Here is a 16,862-nt window from a genome sequence, read left to right on the forward strand (position 1 = left end):
GTGGCCCACTCCTAGGCCTGGGGGGGTTGGGGGACATAGCAGGATACTAGTCATCCTTGAACAATGTGGGCTGGTTCCTTGGGCTAGATAATCCTCACTCACTTCTGAGGGATTTCTGCTGCCCACACCTGAGCCAAGAGGGGGGTGGGGGAGGGGCTGGTTGTTACTGTGTTTGTTCTGGGAAGAGCCACTTTCTCCTACAGGACCATGGAAGGGAGCAGATGACTCAACTGGAAACACTGGGATTCCACTGAAAATACTGGTCTTGTGGCCCTGGTCTTCCAGACTTACCAAGTTGACCAGATCTATGTCTAGTCACACTCTGGAACTCTCCCACCTGTTGTTCACACAGTCAAAGATTCCACAGCTGTTCTGAGTTTAATCCCCTGGTCTCACACCACCACTCCTGAGACAGACCTTGTTGGTAGATAGTCTCCTAGGTTCTTCTTTTCTAGATTTTGTGGATTCAAAGTCTGTTAAGAGGTTTGATTCATATTAGTTCTGAGGGAAAGCCAAGAGACAATCTACAGTGCCTGGCTTCTCTCCACCATCTTGGGCTCATTATTATCTTCAGTTTTTAGAAAAATGATGTCTTATATACTACATAATTTTACCATCTCTAATATTTTATTTCTTCCTCAAGAATATGTTTTTTCAGGGGCGGCTAGGTGGCGCAGCGGTTAAGAGCAATGGCCCTGGAGTCAGGAGTACCTGAGTTCAAATCCACCTCAGACACTTAATAATTACCTAGCTGTGTGGCCTTGGGCAAGCCACTTAACCCTTGCAAAAAACTAAAAAAAAAATACGTATGTTTTTTTCTCTTAACATATTCAATTTTGATCAGTGCACAGCATGGAATCACTGTAAAGATTATCAAATTGCCTTCTGTGGGGGGAGGGGGAAGGAAAGGGTATAAAAATTGTAAAATTCAAAACCATACAAAAATAATAGGTAGAAACTACTATTGTATATAATTGGAAAGCAAATAGAATATTTATATAATAAGAATAAAAAAGAGCAATTTAAAAAGTGAATGTAGTATTCATTCAAATTCTGTAGAGTTTTTTAGTTTTTTAGTTTTGTTTTACTTTTTTTTTCTTCCTCTGGATGAGGATAGCATAGCTGATCTTCTAGGGTCATCCTACCTCTCTGAAAGGTGGAGAGGAGTTGCATTCATCAAGATTGATCAATTCATAATGTTGTTAATGTGTTCAAGGTTCTCTTGGTTCTGCTCAAGGGGAGAAATTGATAACCAAATAAGAAATAGAGTATACTATAAAATGCAAAATAGATAATTTTGACTATATCAAAGTCAAAAAATTTTGCACTAATGAAATCAATGCAGCTAAGATTAGGAAAAAAACAGAAAGCTGAGTAACAGTTTTCACAGGTAGGGGTTCTGATAAATTTCTCATTTCTAAAATATATAGAAAACTGAATCAAATTTATAAGGTTACATGCTTGTCATTTCTCAAATGAAAAATGGTAAAAGAGTAACAGTCAGTTTTCAAGTGAAAAAATTAAAACTATATATAATCATAAGAAAAAATGCTCCAAATCATTATTGATTAGAGAACTGCATATTAAATCAATGATGATGCACCATCTCACACCTATTTGATTGGTTAAGATATCTAAAAGGGAAAATGATTTAAGTTGGAGAGGTTGTGGGATGCATTGTTGGTGGAACTGTGAACTAGTCTAACTATTCTGGAGAGCAATCTGGAACTATGATCAAAGAACAATAAAATTGATCATATTTTGACCTAGAAATACCAATACTTGACCAATATCCAAAAGACATCATTAAAAGTGGGAAGAGTGGGGTGGCTAGGTGGCACAGTGGATAAAGCACTAACCCTGGAGTCAGGAAGACCTGAGTTTAAATCTGACTTCAGACACTTAATAATTACCTAACTGTATGACCTTGGGCAAGTCAATTAACCACATTACCTTACCAAAAAAAAAGTGGGAAGAGTCCCAAATGTTCAAAAATATTCATAACATTGAAGCAGTTAGGTGGCACTGTGGTTACAACACTGACCCTGGAATCAGAAGGACCTGAGTTCAAATCTGACCTCAGACACTTAATATTTACTTAGTTGTGTGACCTTGGGCAAGTCACTTAACCCCATTGCCTTGCAAAAATAAAAAACAAAATTTAAAAATACATTCATAACAGTTCTTTTTGAAGAGCAAAGAATTGAATATTAAGAGGAAGAAATTATTGCATATAAATGTTACGGAGCACCATTATTCTATGAGATAAAATGAATGGTTGAACTTTAGAGAGGAATGGAAAGGATTATCTGAACTGATGCTGTGTGAAGAGAGAGGAACCAAGAGAACATTGTCCACATTAACAACATTATGAATTGATCACCCACTATGGATGCAGCTCCTCTCAGCAGTTCAGAGGTCTAGGACAACCTTGGGAGACCTGTTATGAACAGAATGGATAACACCATCCACATTGAGAGGGGAAAATAACAAAACAAAACCAAAAACCACAAAACATAAATGGATACTGTGTTTACTTTTTTCCAAACCTTCTCATGTTTTTGCTTCTTATTCCATGGTTTTCTTTCTTTTCTTTGGTCCTAATTCCTAATGCTCAAAATGACTAATATGTGGGCATGTTGAATATGGATGTACATGTACAACTTTTATCAATTGCTCACTTCTGAGGGGCTAGCGTGGTGGAAAAATGTGTAACTTATTAATATGTAGGTGGATGAATGTCGAAAAACCTTCATGACATGTAGTTGTAAAAATAAAAATAAAATATCAAATGTTGATTTATAATATTTGATGATTTCCGAGGTATAGATACTTACACTGAAAATTTAACAATTACCTCTCAAGCATAAGAGTAGACTCTGTCATACTCCTAGGCTGGTTATAAAATGAGAAAAAAATGTACATATAAATTACTCCCACTTCCTAGAAGTCATTTTAAAGACTATTTACACCTATTCTAATGTTGCTGTTGTTATTTCAGAACCTGAGCTCTTAGGCTACTATTTTCAAGGAAACTTTTCAGGAGATAAATCTTAAATTCAATTCAATGAATTTCACTCTGGAAATATTGCCTTCAAAGCTTGCATACATCAAATTCCTTGAAATATGCATGATGGTGGCAACTCTTTATCATGTTGAGGATGGAATTGATTTTTTGGAGGCAGCCCTAAATCATTTAGTGCAACAATTGAAGGTTAAAAATGAATAAAGTCATTTTGCTTGGAAGCGTGGTGAAACTAAGTTTTGTCAGAATGAGGAAACAAATCATTAGACTATATTTTTTTCATATCACAAATAACTTCTTCTTTTAAAAAAACAAACAGAATATTAACTGAAAGTCTCAGGGGAATTCTGCTATAATGGAAAGAGCATTATGGTATAAGCCTGAGAAACCAGGTTCAAATTCTAGTTCTGTTTTTTACTTCTTTTGTTGAAAAGTCACTTAATTCCCAGAATCTCAGTTTTCTCATCAATGAAGTAGATGGACTGATTGGAAATGTATCATTTCATTATAAATGTATACTTCTTAGAAAATCAAAGGTGTTTTTTTAAAAAAATTGTAAATAGTATTTTATTTTTCCAATTATATGTAAAGATAATTTTAACAATTATATTTCTTAAGATTTTTTGAGTTCCAAATTTTCTTCCTCTATCCCTGACTTCTACCCTCTCCAAGACAAAAATGTATTCAACATAGGTTATACATGTGCAATCATGTTAAACATATTTTTACATTAGTCTATGATTATTTAAGAATTTCTCATGTACTTTAAAATATTAAAACATGTATTAAGTGTCTATTTTATACAGACCATTGTTCTAAGGGTGGGAAAGAATTAAGAATTTAGGAAAGATGCAGTCCTGAACTCATGTAACTCATAATTTAGAAGGTTATTTACAATAGATTAATTAGACAAAAAATAAAATAAAAAAACTCAAGGAAAGTATACCCCACTTCTACTAGCATCCTAATTCACAAAATAGCTCCTTCCCTTAGATACTCATTCCTCATTAGGGAAGAATTTACTTAATCGAAAGGTGGAAAAGGAAAGGAAATAAGATTCCTGAAGTCATTGAATAATTTAGACTTCAGATTTTCTCACAGCCCCAAGGAGGACTGCTAAAGGTTAAATCATGTCTGACTTTCTTTTAGACTGTATTAACTTGGTCTTTCTTTATTCCAGGGAATTATGATATATGAAATGATACTATATCCTTCCTATGAGAATGTTCCCAGAAGTTATGAAAACTTCTTTCTTCATTGCCCTAACCAATTTACCCCCTTCCCTGAGAAAGTATTTTACCCCCCAAGAGCAAACAAAGAAATCACAGTAATAGCAGCCATCTGGTCTTGGAGAAATGGCATATTTTGATGCAACTGACAAATAAAGAAATCTTTCCTTAATGAATTCTTCTTCATTCTATATAGCTTATATTCAGTCCTGATGACAAAACCTCAGTATTGGCATAGTAGTGTTCTTCTCTGTTTACTTATCTTGGGTTTTTGTCAGATTCTTCTTGGATGAATAAGCTGCTCTAGATACTGATGACAGCTCCTGCTTCCCTCTTTCTCTTTATTGTGGCTATACTTAAGCTTTTTGTGGGGTAGTGCAAGAGCTCCAAATATCTTTACCTCAGCTCACTCCTGGTTTTTCTTGATCTTTTTGCCCTCCTTCATTTCCATCAAGTTGAGGAAGTAGTGGACTGCCTTATCTAATGATCACAAATTATTTCATTCATGAATTAGTGTACATTCAGGATTCTTGTCCTAAATTGCAGGTATTCCTCTTTGGTATGTTCCAACTTCTTGACAGAAGGAGTACTATATACACACATGAAAATTTATAGATAATAAATACAAATTAAATAAAAATGTCTCCCTTCTCTAATCTCCCTCCTAAACTCTAGCTCCTCATTGTTAATAGCCTGATGATGTCTCCTGCTGGATGCATCTATTACAAAGTCAATGTATAAAAACAGAAATCATTATTTTCTTCCTTACAACTGCCTCTCCTCTAAATTTCCTCCTTTCTATTGATGGAATCTCCCACTTTTAATAAGCCATCAATCTTTTTGATTTTCTTTCCCCATCTGTCCCTTTGCCTTTACCTGTCTAGGCACAGACACAATTATCATCTACTTTTATCTAGACTTCTAACTAATGTCCCTGTTTTCATTTTTTCCCTTCTTCAGTAGTCAAAATAATCTTTCAGTGGTAGAGCTCTATCCATCACTCTTCTCAAAACCATTTCAGAGTCTCCCTATTCCCTCTGAGACAAAGCAGAAATTCCTCAGACTGGCATTTAAAGTTCTCCACAACTTGGCTCCATACCACATTTTAAAATTCTAATTTGTATTACTCCCTTTCACAAATTTTGCATTCCAGCCAAATTGGTTTATTGGCTATTCCCTGAACTCCAGGTCTTATTTCTCTGCATTTGCACAGGCAATTCTGCATGCCTGGAATGATCTTCAGGATCATCTTTATTAACTTCAGAATCCTACTCTTCTTTCAAAGCTCAACTCAGCTGTCACCCCCACTGAAACCTTCCAGTAATTCAGAAAGATAACAATGAGGGCTTGTGCTAGAGAACTGATAATGGGAAAAGAGAGCATCAGCAGGACCCCCAGCACCAACAATAACTGCAACTTATGAAATACTTATTCTTTTCCAGGCACACTGCTAAGCAACAGGGATAGTAGAAAAGTAAAAAACAAACAAACAAAAAACCATTGTGCCTGACTTCCCACAGGAACGTACCTTCAAATAGGGTAGATACCTAATTACAAGCAAGTATATGAAAGAAATCTCATGGAAGGACATCTGAAGGGAAAAGTATTAGGAGCTAGGGGTATCAGGAAAGGCCTTCCAGAGAAGTGCTGAGCTTAATACTTAAAGAAAACTAAGGGGGGTGGGGGCAGCTAAGTGTGCAGTGGATAGAGCACTGGCCCTGGAGTCAGTAGGACCTGAGTTCAAATTCAACCTCAGACACATAATAATTATGTACCTGTGTGACCTTGGGCAAGTCACATAACCCCATTGCCTTTCAAATCCCCCCCCCAAAAAATTAGGAAGAACAAAAAAACAGAAGTAAATAATCTATTGGAATAATCCAACTTTCTTTTGCTCCTTTGTCTCCATAACTGTTAACCTTTATAATTTAAAACTACTTTTGAGTCCATTCAATGAATGTGGGGAAGCCAGTGTAAAAGTGTGGAAGTGGGAAATAGAATATCATGCTTGAAGAACTGTAAGTAGAACAACATATATGGATTGCAAAATTCATGGAGAAGAGTAGAGTTAGCAAGCCTAGAAGAATAAAGGAAGAAGACAGGATATGAAGAATTTAAATCCTCCCCAAAAAATTATATTTGATGCTAGAGATAATAGGGTAATAGGCAACTACAATTGAGCAGGAGGTTGATATTGTCAGACCCATAATATAGAAAAATTTATTTTGATGGCTTAACATGGATTGGAGTGGGCAGAAACCCAACACAGGGAAATGAGGTAAGTAAGATGGATATTATTATAGTCCAAGTGAGAGGTCATGAATTAGGACTGTGGCTGTTGTGATTAGACAAAAGATATTGTGAAGGTAGAAATGACAAGATTTGGCAAGTAATTGGATATGTGGGGTGAATAGAAGTGAGGAGTTTAGTATGGCACCAGAATTATAAGAAAGTTGATTCATTGAGGACCACTACTCAAACTCTAATCAGTATTAGTTCATTATGATCTTATAAGAAGTATTATTATTAGTAATTATTTTAATACCATTTAGAAAGTCATATTTAATCAGTCATACAATAAGAGGTAGAAGAATAAGTAATGTTGTTAATCCCTATTTTGTATATGTCACATCAGAATATAGATTCCAACAGGAGGACTCTATTACAATCTTTAATATAATGTTCATTACTTATATACCAATTGTGCAGTTTTCTTATATAATCAAAAAATCACAGACAGATATCTCCATTTTTTTTACTTACCTTTTATGACCAAACCAGCATGAGTAACATGGTGCAAAAAATCCAATGTGTTTTTAAAGTATATGTATAGCTTATACCATCTCCTCTTTCCAGCCAGAGAGGAGCCCATCCATATTGTGATGACTAGTCAGCAAAGATATTTCTTACTTCATCCAACTAGTGACCCTGCTAACATATAATTTTTCCTTATTTTAACTTATGAGTTAGATGTCAACAAAGGTATTATTATGTATTTATAGCTGTTTTAGAATGTCCAGGTAATAAATCTGGTATTAAAGTCTATAAATATAGGGCTCTGGAAGGAAGGAAGGAAAACTTTAGATTGTGAGGAATGCCTGAAGTCCACTTCATTAGAGGGGGCCAGGTCTCTTCAATTAAATGCTTTGGATTAGCGTCTCATTTTCTCTTTTAGACATAAGGAGTGACTTATGTCCTCAAAGTTGTCAACCTATGTGATTGAAAGGAGGAGGAGAAGGATGTTTTCCTTCAAAGAAAGTTGATTTGAATAGCAGGGTACTGTATTAAGTCATCAACCTCATGTACTCCTTCAGAGTAATCTGGTCCAGTGGCCAGATCAGGACAATTAGAGATGGTCCTAAATATGAAGCAATCAGAATTAAGTGACTTGCCCAAGATCACAAAGCTAGTAAGTATCAAGTGTCTGAGCTCGGATTTGAATACAGGTTATCCTAACTCCCAGGTTGGTGCTCTAATCACTGCACTACCTAGCTGCCCCACTGCTCTGATAGTGATACTTTCAATAGCAATAGAGAAGCTTTTTAGGAGAAAAATATAAAATATATTAAGATGGTAAAACCCATGGGATTTGAAAGCAACTTGGATATAAGGAAAAGCATAGGATGCCTCAAAGCAATGAAAGATTAATAAAGTTAATCAACTAATACCTATTGAAAGTATACAATACAAAAAAAAGATACTCTGTGCTTAGTATTATATTTAAATCTAATATATTTTAACTTAGATAAAAGAAAGTATTGTGTACTACTAGATCTATAGAAATAAAGCAATTTAACTCGGAGGAAGTTCCATTGATCTCTGCACAAATTTGGGAAATCTTTCTTCCTCTAGCTGATCATAAATAATTGATTGCCTCTCTTACTATTGTCATATGTTCTTGGTCTAATTTTTTATTATGTACTTCACTGGGTTTTCTCTGCTTTGCTGCAGCTTCTCTTATTATTATAGTACACCAACAACAGTTCTTTTTATCTTTAGTACTGTTTTATTCTAAACCTTTCATTTAGTACCTATCACATTTCTCTCTATGAGCAAGCAAGACTGGATTAATTCAGCACTGATTCATATTTTAGTTTTTCTGTAATTCTCAATTCAATCAGTATTTAGCAGTATTTACTATGTAAGTGTTGGCAGGCACTGAATATATAAAGCTAAAAGAAGATAGACTTTTATCTTAAGGAACTACAATCTATGAGGGACTGTGGAAGCAGGCTTTAAATGCTCAAATTGAAGAGATTATATTTGATCCTAGAGGCAAGAAAGAGTCATGGGAACTTCTTGGGGGGGGGTGTGACAGGATGGAGGAGGTATGACAGTATTAGGCTAATGATTGATTTATCTCTCAATCCCTCTGTCTTTATAATTTGCATTTTAATTTCTTTATTAAAAAGTTCAAAAGTTGATTAAAATTCCATACATAATTTTACAAAGTTCACATCAGGAAAGAATGCAGTGATGTTATTAATATGCAGGTCTCAACTATGTAGGTAATATGAGCATTCATGTAAGGACTAATACTTTATAAAGTCCATTTGAGTAACTATATGGAACATTATTCTTTTCCACATTAAAATAGGTTCCTCTTTGTTACAAAATGGATTGATATTACTACTACCTTCCTAGATTTTAAAAATAGTCTTCTATCCCCTAAATCCTTCACATTGGGGCCAAGTTAGCCTTCCTAATGTATAGTCAATTAATCAACAAGCATTTATTAAGTACCTACTATTAGGTGCAAGAAATAAACAAATAGGAGTTCACATTGTGTAAAGCTAGAATTTAACAAAATGTCTCTACTCAAATACTTCCTGTGGTTACTGAATAAAGGTTAAATTCCTTTGTTGTAATTCAAGACCCTTCAATATCTTTCTTTTTCAGAATTGTATTACTTCAGGACCTGGCACACTTCTTGCTATGAAATAAGAACATTTTAAACATTTGTTGAATTGAGAGGAAAGACAGGTATTTGAAAGTAATTTTTTACCTTAATCTAGATAATTATTCTAACACTCTTCCTAAGAAGGCAACATATTATAATTGAAAGTACCCTCACTGGTTTGGAGTCAAAGATCCTCCTCCACTATCATTCCAGTAACAACTACACCTAAGAGTCCAACTCTCCCCATCCACACACACCATTGTATATCTAACCAAAGATTTCTCCTTGGCAATTATTAAGGTCCATCTACATAGCTGACCCAAACCTAGACCCAGACCCCATGTGTCAATAGCTATTGACTTCCAATTTTGAGTTACCGTGGCTTTATATGGTCCTGGAAGAGAATTGAAAAGCTCAAAGGGAATAACATAATGTTTCACTGAGGTATAGATTTTTGAGGTGATAGGGAGTCACCACATTATTTGCCTAGTCAAGGTCTGAGTGTAGCGGCTTGTTGCAGAAAACTAATAACTAGATCATTAAAATCCAAAACAATCTTTAAGTACAATGTTGTTGATGGTGTTGTTGTTCCATTTCTATTTCTGGGCATCTTCTCTTGGAAGTCTTTCCCAAGCCCTCCTAATTCTAATGCCTTGCCTCTGTTGCTTCCTATATATAGTTTGCTTTGTATATATTTGCTTGCATGTTATCTCTCACATCAGACAGTAAGCTCCTTGAGAGAAGGGTTTATCATTATCTATCTCTCTTCATATGTCTGGCATGTAGTAATTAAAAAAACCATTAATTGACTGAATTTTACAGTATATTTCATTTATGTTTTTAGTTATTGACAACTTAAGATGTCTTCATTTGTTCCATTCTTAAAATATCTGGTCATAGAACTGACTTAATTTTTAATTGAATCTTGCAACTAAATTCAGATAAATCTATTGAAGTTTCACAAAAATGATTTCAACTTTTCGTTAGAGCACTGAATGTAAATTCTGCTTTTGAAATGATCTAGTAAGTCTTCAGTTATCTCAATAGAGGAAATGAATATTGCAAAGAATATTAATTTTATTTCATTGAATTTTCACTTGTACATCAATAGCAACTTGTAAAGGATAGAGGCACTGAAAATTTAATTAAAGATGAGAGAGTGAGAATATACACAAAAGTTAAAAATTATTGGATTGGTATATGCTAGTAATGTTGATTGAATCTTAAGGAAAGCTTCGGGATTAATTTGTAGATTACCTGAATGGTTGTAATTGCTCTTCCAATTGACTTCTCTGACTCATTTTCCCCAGCTTTACAGCTACCATAGAATTATTCTTAAAGCAGAGATTTAAGCGTATCATTATCATGACTACTACCTCCAGATTCAAGAATCAATTCTTTTGTTTGGCATTTAAAGTCTTTCACACCCTTCTATATTTCTAATTTTCTTACATATTACTCCTGTTTATTTACTGGGTGGTACAGTTATATTGACCTATATGCTCTTCTTCATCTATAACACTTCATCTCGCATCTCTGCACATTTGTACTGATTATACCCCTTCCCTGGAACAGTCTAAACTTCTGAGAAACTGACTTCATCTACTATATCTTGAAAGATATCTTTTCTAGTCCCACAACATACTTCTATCTTTCCTTCTAAGGTTACTTTGTATATTTTCTGCACCTTCTAAATACCCTTTAAGATAGAGATTGTTTTCACTTTTTATTTATTTCTTTAAAACTCAGTCCATTGTCTGTACATTGTCTGACTGTGCTTGTTAATTGACTGATTAGTTCCCAATTTAACATTCATCCATCTTATAGAATATATCCAGGATGGGATGAAAGGGGATGCTCTTCAATAGGGCTTCTAAAGTTAAGAAGTCATTTTTTTAAAGATTTTTGCAAGGCAATGAGTTTAAGTGACTTGCCCAAAGTCATCCAGCCAAGCAATTATTAAGTATCTGAGGTCAGATTTGAATTCAGGCCCTCCTGACTCCAGAGCTGGTGCTCTCTCCACTGTACTACATAGCTGCCCCTTCTTTTATAAGAAGTCATTCTCCATTAAGTTTTGAGAATCACTTTTAAACTCATCTAGTAAAACACAATTCTGTGAACCATGCAAATTGGAAATTTGTTTGATGAAAAACCCTCTTCAGTCCACCACATCCCAACTCCTACTTTATTTCCTATATGTTCCTTAAATTTGCTGGGGGGGGTTGTTTTTGCTTTCATTTCTTCAATATTCTATGATGTTGTTTAATTATTACAGTTATATTGTACTTTTACTAATGGATCAGTTCTATAAGTTGTCCATCGAGCTTCATAACATAATCCAGGCAAAGGTATTTTTCATCTACTTTGCTTTTTTGTGGCTGAACTCAAGCTAAAGCTGTGAGTGAAGTTGAATCTCATTTAAGAGTATATGCAGTGCTTAGGATTTCATTTAATGACAATATCTGCAAATAGAAGTAGCTTGTGATCTTCATCATCTATACGAAATCCCACAATTAAGCTTTTTCATTGATCCTGGAAAACATTTTTGGGGAGCATGAGTATTTTTGTTTCATGCCTCACTTGATAATAATTGAAAGGTCATTAAACAAAGTTGTCTCTGTTCTAAAATCTATTTAGACTACAAAAACATTAAGAACATGATGTAATCATTTTAGAAGTGTCTACTATAAGCTGATTTTGGGGAAATTGGATTTCCCTTTCTCAAATACATGCAGTGCAAGATTGCATTGTTGTTTCTCAACTGTACTATTCTCATGTCTCTAAGGAAGCTATCAAATCTTACAGTTAAATAGGACAAATGGCAGGAGACTTTGAAATGTTATCTTTGCTAAATTTTATTAAGGCATCACTTATCTTCATAATAATGCAGGTAACATTATAAGATAATAAATTACAAATCAGTTATCTGTGTGTCCTGGTTAGGGGAATCTCCACACCATGAAGTCCATTAAACTGGTGAGATCACAGGTGTACTCCTCTTTTCCTGTCTTCTTAACTCTTTGCCCTCCTACCAAAGGATGACAGACCAATAAGATAAAATCAGAGAGGAAATATAGTAGAAATGAACATAGGTCTTAACATAAGAACACAGAATACTAAAACTTGGGAGTCACCCTTTGAAGATTAAGGAAAGCCCTTTATAGTTTCCTCTTATTGAGTATTTTTTATAAATTACTTGGAAAAAAGGTATAAATGGAATCCAAGTTGTGGATGGTACAAAGCTGGAGCAAATGAGGGAATAGAGAAAAGGGAATACAGCAGGTTTCTAGATCCAAGGGTTAGAAGCTATTTATGAAATTTCAATAGGAATGAATGCAATTTGGGCTTTATAAAACCAGGATGGGGAAGCTGGACTTAATAGATTTTAGTTTTATTAAATTTATTTGAAAAATACCTAAAATTCTAGCAGGCTAAATATTCAATACAGGTAGGAATCAACATCCAAATATGGTAACCAAAAGACAATGTTATCTAATTCTCTACTAATAGAATATATAGAGTATAGGACAAGAGACATAATTATCCTACTGTACTGTGTTCTGGGTACATAACATCTGGTATAGTGAAGGAAGTTTTGCAAAACAAACTGAACATTGAGAAGCAAAAGGATAGATAATGTGGGGCCTCAAATACCATGCTAGTTATGATTCAGGGTAGATATGATTAGGCTGAAAAAAATAAAAGTTCAATGGGAACATGATAACTATGAAGTATTTGAAAGGTCATCATTTAGAAAAAAGCATTATGCTTGCTATATTAGAATAAAATTAATCTCATCATAAAGAAAAATCTCTTCACAATTTAAATTATGGAAGGAGTTCCTTCAAACGTGATGTCCCCTGGCTTATACAGGACAACACTCCTGAGAATATCTGTAACCAGATTAAAATATAATTGATAAATATTTAACAAAATAAATAAAAGTAGAATAAAGTATAGATAACATTTCATTTTAAAACAAAGTTATTATTTAACACAAATGTGAGAGATGACCTTTTAGTGAAGTTTCTTCATAAAAACATTATTCATACAGTTTCTGGGTTTGCCTTGGGAGACAGATACCCAAGTCTAGAGTTACTGTAAATGCAATTTCTCTGTGTCTCTTGTCCTCAGACTTTGTTATTCATAAAGTGAAAGAAAACATTTCTATGTACAGGTGGGTAGAATGATAGCCCTTTCGTGAAGTTTCCCCCAAATATACTTTTGTGCACATTCTGGTGAGAATGACCTTCAATGAGACTTCCTTGAATATATTTTTATATATCCCCAGTGTTGTTCACTGGGAGGGAAAGACACTGTCTGGTTCCCATATTCTTGGAACCTGAGGTAGTCCTAACTGAACTGACTCTCTTTATGATTGAACATTTCCAAATTTGGTCAAAGGAAATAAATGGTATGGTTTTGTAAAAAAAATATCATTTTGTAAGGAATACATTATCTATGAATAACTATGGTAATATGGGATTGAAAACTATAACTTTCTAATGGGATAGATATAGTTATGAAAAATTAGGATAATGAGGATTGAATTTGCTCTACACCAGTTGGATGATGTTAGTGGTATAAGACATAATTTAGAAGTAGGATTATTAATTACCATAAAAATGACCTGCAAATTATTGTTTCTGATCCACTTTCTAGTTTTACAATGGAATGTGTTCTTCCTCAAGGAAAATAAATACATTTCTCACTCCCTGACTCCAACTCCAAACTCTTGATTCCTGTGTCATTTTACCTCACACAGAGAGGAATCTTTTCCTAAGGATCACACATATTTTTAACTAAGTGATTTGCTGTGGTGTATGAGTTGATGATTGAAAATTAATCTCACCTTAATCTCTATCTAGATATTCTAATCTATTGTAAACAAAATTCTTGGTGTTTTTTTTTTTAGAAAAGACAGTCCAACTCTCCCCCCCTTATCTTCATTCCTGCTATCTTCTATAATTTAAAAATCTTAGCAGAAGAAATAAAATGTCTTTTTGGTTTCCTTTTATGTGTTCCCATCCTTCTCACCACCCCACTCCTCAGAATACTGGAGCTGCAAAATAGGATGGAAGAAATATGCATGAGAAAAAATATCCAATTTAAAGAAGGTAGATTTTTGGGAGTGAATGTCTCTTTGCCACCCTCTTTTTCAATTGTGTTCTTTATAGCCAGGAAATTAAAGGGATCCTGGCTTTACTTAAAGAATATACAATCCCCTCACATGCAGCAAAGGCAATAATCAAAAGATTCCTGAAGAGCCAGAGAAATCCATTTTTGAAGCCCCTTGTCGTTAAAAAGTAAGACAAAATGCAAAGCCAGACATGAGGTGGGGAAAGACATGGGGATAAATTTAAGGAAGGTTTTTTTCCTCCAGCCCATTTCTGATAAATCTATATATTCTTCAAAAGAAAATCTCCAATCTCTGCAATATCACAGTGGAATTGTTCAGTGGAAGGAGAGTTGAACCTGAGGTCAGATCCCTACTCTAACACTTATTACCTTCTAATCCTCCAGCAAATCACTTCATTCCATCAGAGTTCAGTTTCTCTATACAAAAAGAGCTATGGATTAAAGGGATTCCTGAGATCCTTTTAGGTCAGAACCTATATCTTTTTTTTTTCTTTTTTACTATCATGATTGCTTCCTTCTATAATTTAAATTTGTCCATCAAGACAAAAATCAGATGTTCTTTTGGTTATGTCTAAATGTCGATCACTTCCAGAAAGACCTTTAAAAAGCAAGCCTGAAGGATGAGCAAGCCAGAGATGAATGGTCCTTCCAGCACCTGCCTTCCATCCCTACAATGCCACTGGTCTTGACAACAGGTTTCCCCACTGCCTTAGCCACCTCAGCAAACACCTAAGGAAGAAAGATGTTTTTGGATTCCATACACTACATTCAGCTCTGGCCATTTTCACAAAGACCCCCTCAAGTCCTTGCCCAGATGATTCTTCCAAGATCATTTCTTCCCAAAGGCCTCTAAGCATCTCTTCTGCCTCGACATGAATCCGCATCAAGTGCCTCAATAGTTTCTGGGAATAAATTCCGATTCTGCTGAGAAGGAAAGACTCATCAGCCTTTTAGAGTTGTAAATTACTTGGGGTGAGGGGAGGGAGAGAGCAGGATGCGGGTGACTGAAGAAGCAGAAGTCTAGCTCCTGCATCCATCCTCTCCTGATGCTGCAGGCGGAGCAGATGCTGCTTCAGCAGCTTCCCAGCGGCCACCGCCCAGAGAGACAACCAGGAGAGGGAGGGGGCTCCCGAGTGGAAGGGTGTGTGTTGTGTGTGCGCGTGAGTATCTGTGTGTGGCGAAGGAGCCTCGACGGGGGGAGGAGGAGGAGGAGGAAGAGACAAGGCAGTGGCTGCCGGCCAGTGACTGCCCGCCAGTGACTGCCCTCGCGCGGGCGGGGTCCTCCTCTGCCCGGGGCGCGCCGGGGAAGGCGTGGCTCGGGCTCCGTGGCGGCTCTCTCTGGTCCAGGCTGCTGTTTGCTTCCAATCCGAAGGAGCCCGGCCTTGTGCAGGTGCTCCAGTGGGTTGGGGTGTCAGCAGCTGTCCAGTGCTGATCTCAATCCCGGGCACCTGCGGAGCAACCGGAGCTGGGGAAGGAAAGCCAGAGAATAAGAGGCAGCAGTGAGGCAAAAAGGGGCAGAGGAGGAAGGAGTTAAGGAAACCGGGACCTCGACTCGGGTCAGACTCGCTCAGGTGGAGGAGGTGGGCATAAATAACAACACACAAGCATGCTAGCAAGTAAGTGCCTTTTTCTCCCCTGCTCGTCTGGTATTGGGTGGGGTGATGGCTAACTGTTGCCAGCCACTCCCTCATATACTTTCGCTGCTCTAACCGTTTTCCTTCACCTGTTAGTCTTTTCATCATCATGTTTCACTACATTCATTATGATGAAGAAGTTAGGCGGCGGAGAAGGGGGGGGGGGGGGGTCGGCGTTTGAGCTGGCACTACAAAGAGAAAAATAAAAACAGAAGCAAATCTTTCCATTTCGAGTCCAATCCTTTCCTGTTGCTCAGTAGGGAGTGCCTCTGTTTAGGGCAAGGCTTTCAAGTTGTAGAGAGAAAAGAAGAGAAATAAAGCCAGTCAAAGAGCTGCTTAATATGAGGTGGCTTTAGCTATTTTTTTCAGCACTCATGTGAAGAAGAGTGTTTATTTATTTATGTCTTTTATATTTCCCATCTAAAACGTAAGGACCTGCCTTATCGATATATTAATTGGTACTCTTTTGAGAAAAGCAGAAGGGGCACTTAAAAGGTTATGAGCATCGACACAAAAATAGTGGTTTTTTAAAACATTGGTTAGCCTTCCTTTATCAAGGAAAATTATATTTTATTTTGGTAACGGATAAACTTCCATTTGAAAACAAGCATTTTTTCCTCTTTTATTTTTCATGTTTCCTTCCTCAGAGAAACTTTATTTAGATGAAAAGTGATTTTGGCATAACTTGAAAATAATAAAGGGAGTCAAAGGATTAAGGCTGAAACATTGAAATATAAAATGTGTATGGTGGTGATTTTTTCATATGGTTTTAAAAGATGACTTTAAAATCTATTCTACCTCCTTTTATGCATTTTAACAAGAGAGTTGGTATTCTTCAACAGAATAATTATAAACAGTATAGTATTCTAAGAAAGGAAAAATGAAAAATATTTCAGTTACTTATAATAGTTACTACTTATATAGTATTAAGATTT

General features: G+C 35.8%; 1 protein-coding gene across 3 annotated transcripts in view; it reads left to right on the forward strand.

Annotated features, from left to right (window-relative positions):
• The first annotated feature begins 15,626 nt into the window (after positions 1-15,626).
• The window catches only part of LOC141507805 (sodium channel protein type 9 subunit alpha-like), a 194,211-nt gene continuing 192,975 nt past the window's right edge, over positions 15,627-16,862 (forward strand). For all 3 annotated transcript variants that reach the window (XM_074215796.1, XM_074215795.1, XM_074215797.1), the window contains exon 1: positions 15,627-15,909. The gene's annotated coding sequence lies outside the window, so the exon portion shown is untranslated. The remainder of the gene's footprint in view (positions 15,910-16,862) is intronic.

The sequence above is a fragment of the Macrotis lagotis genome, chromosome 1, assembly GCF_037893015.1.
Source record: "Macrotis lagotis isolate mMagLag1 chromosome 1, bilby.v1.9.chrom.fasta, whole genome shotgun sequence".
NCBI lineage: Eukaryota > Metazoa > Chordata > Mammalia > Peramelemorphia > Peramelidae > Macrotis > Macrotis lagotis.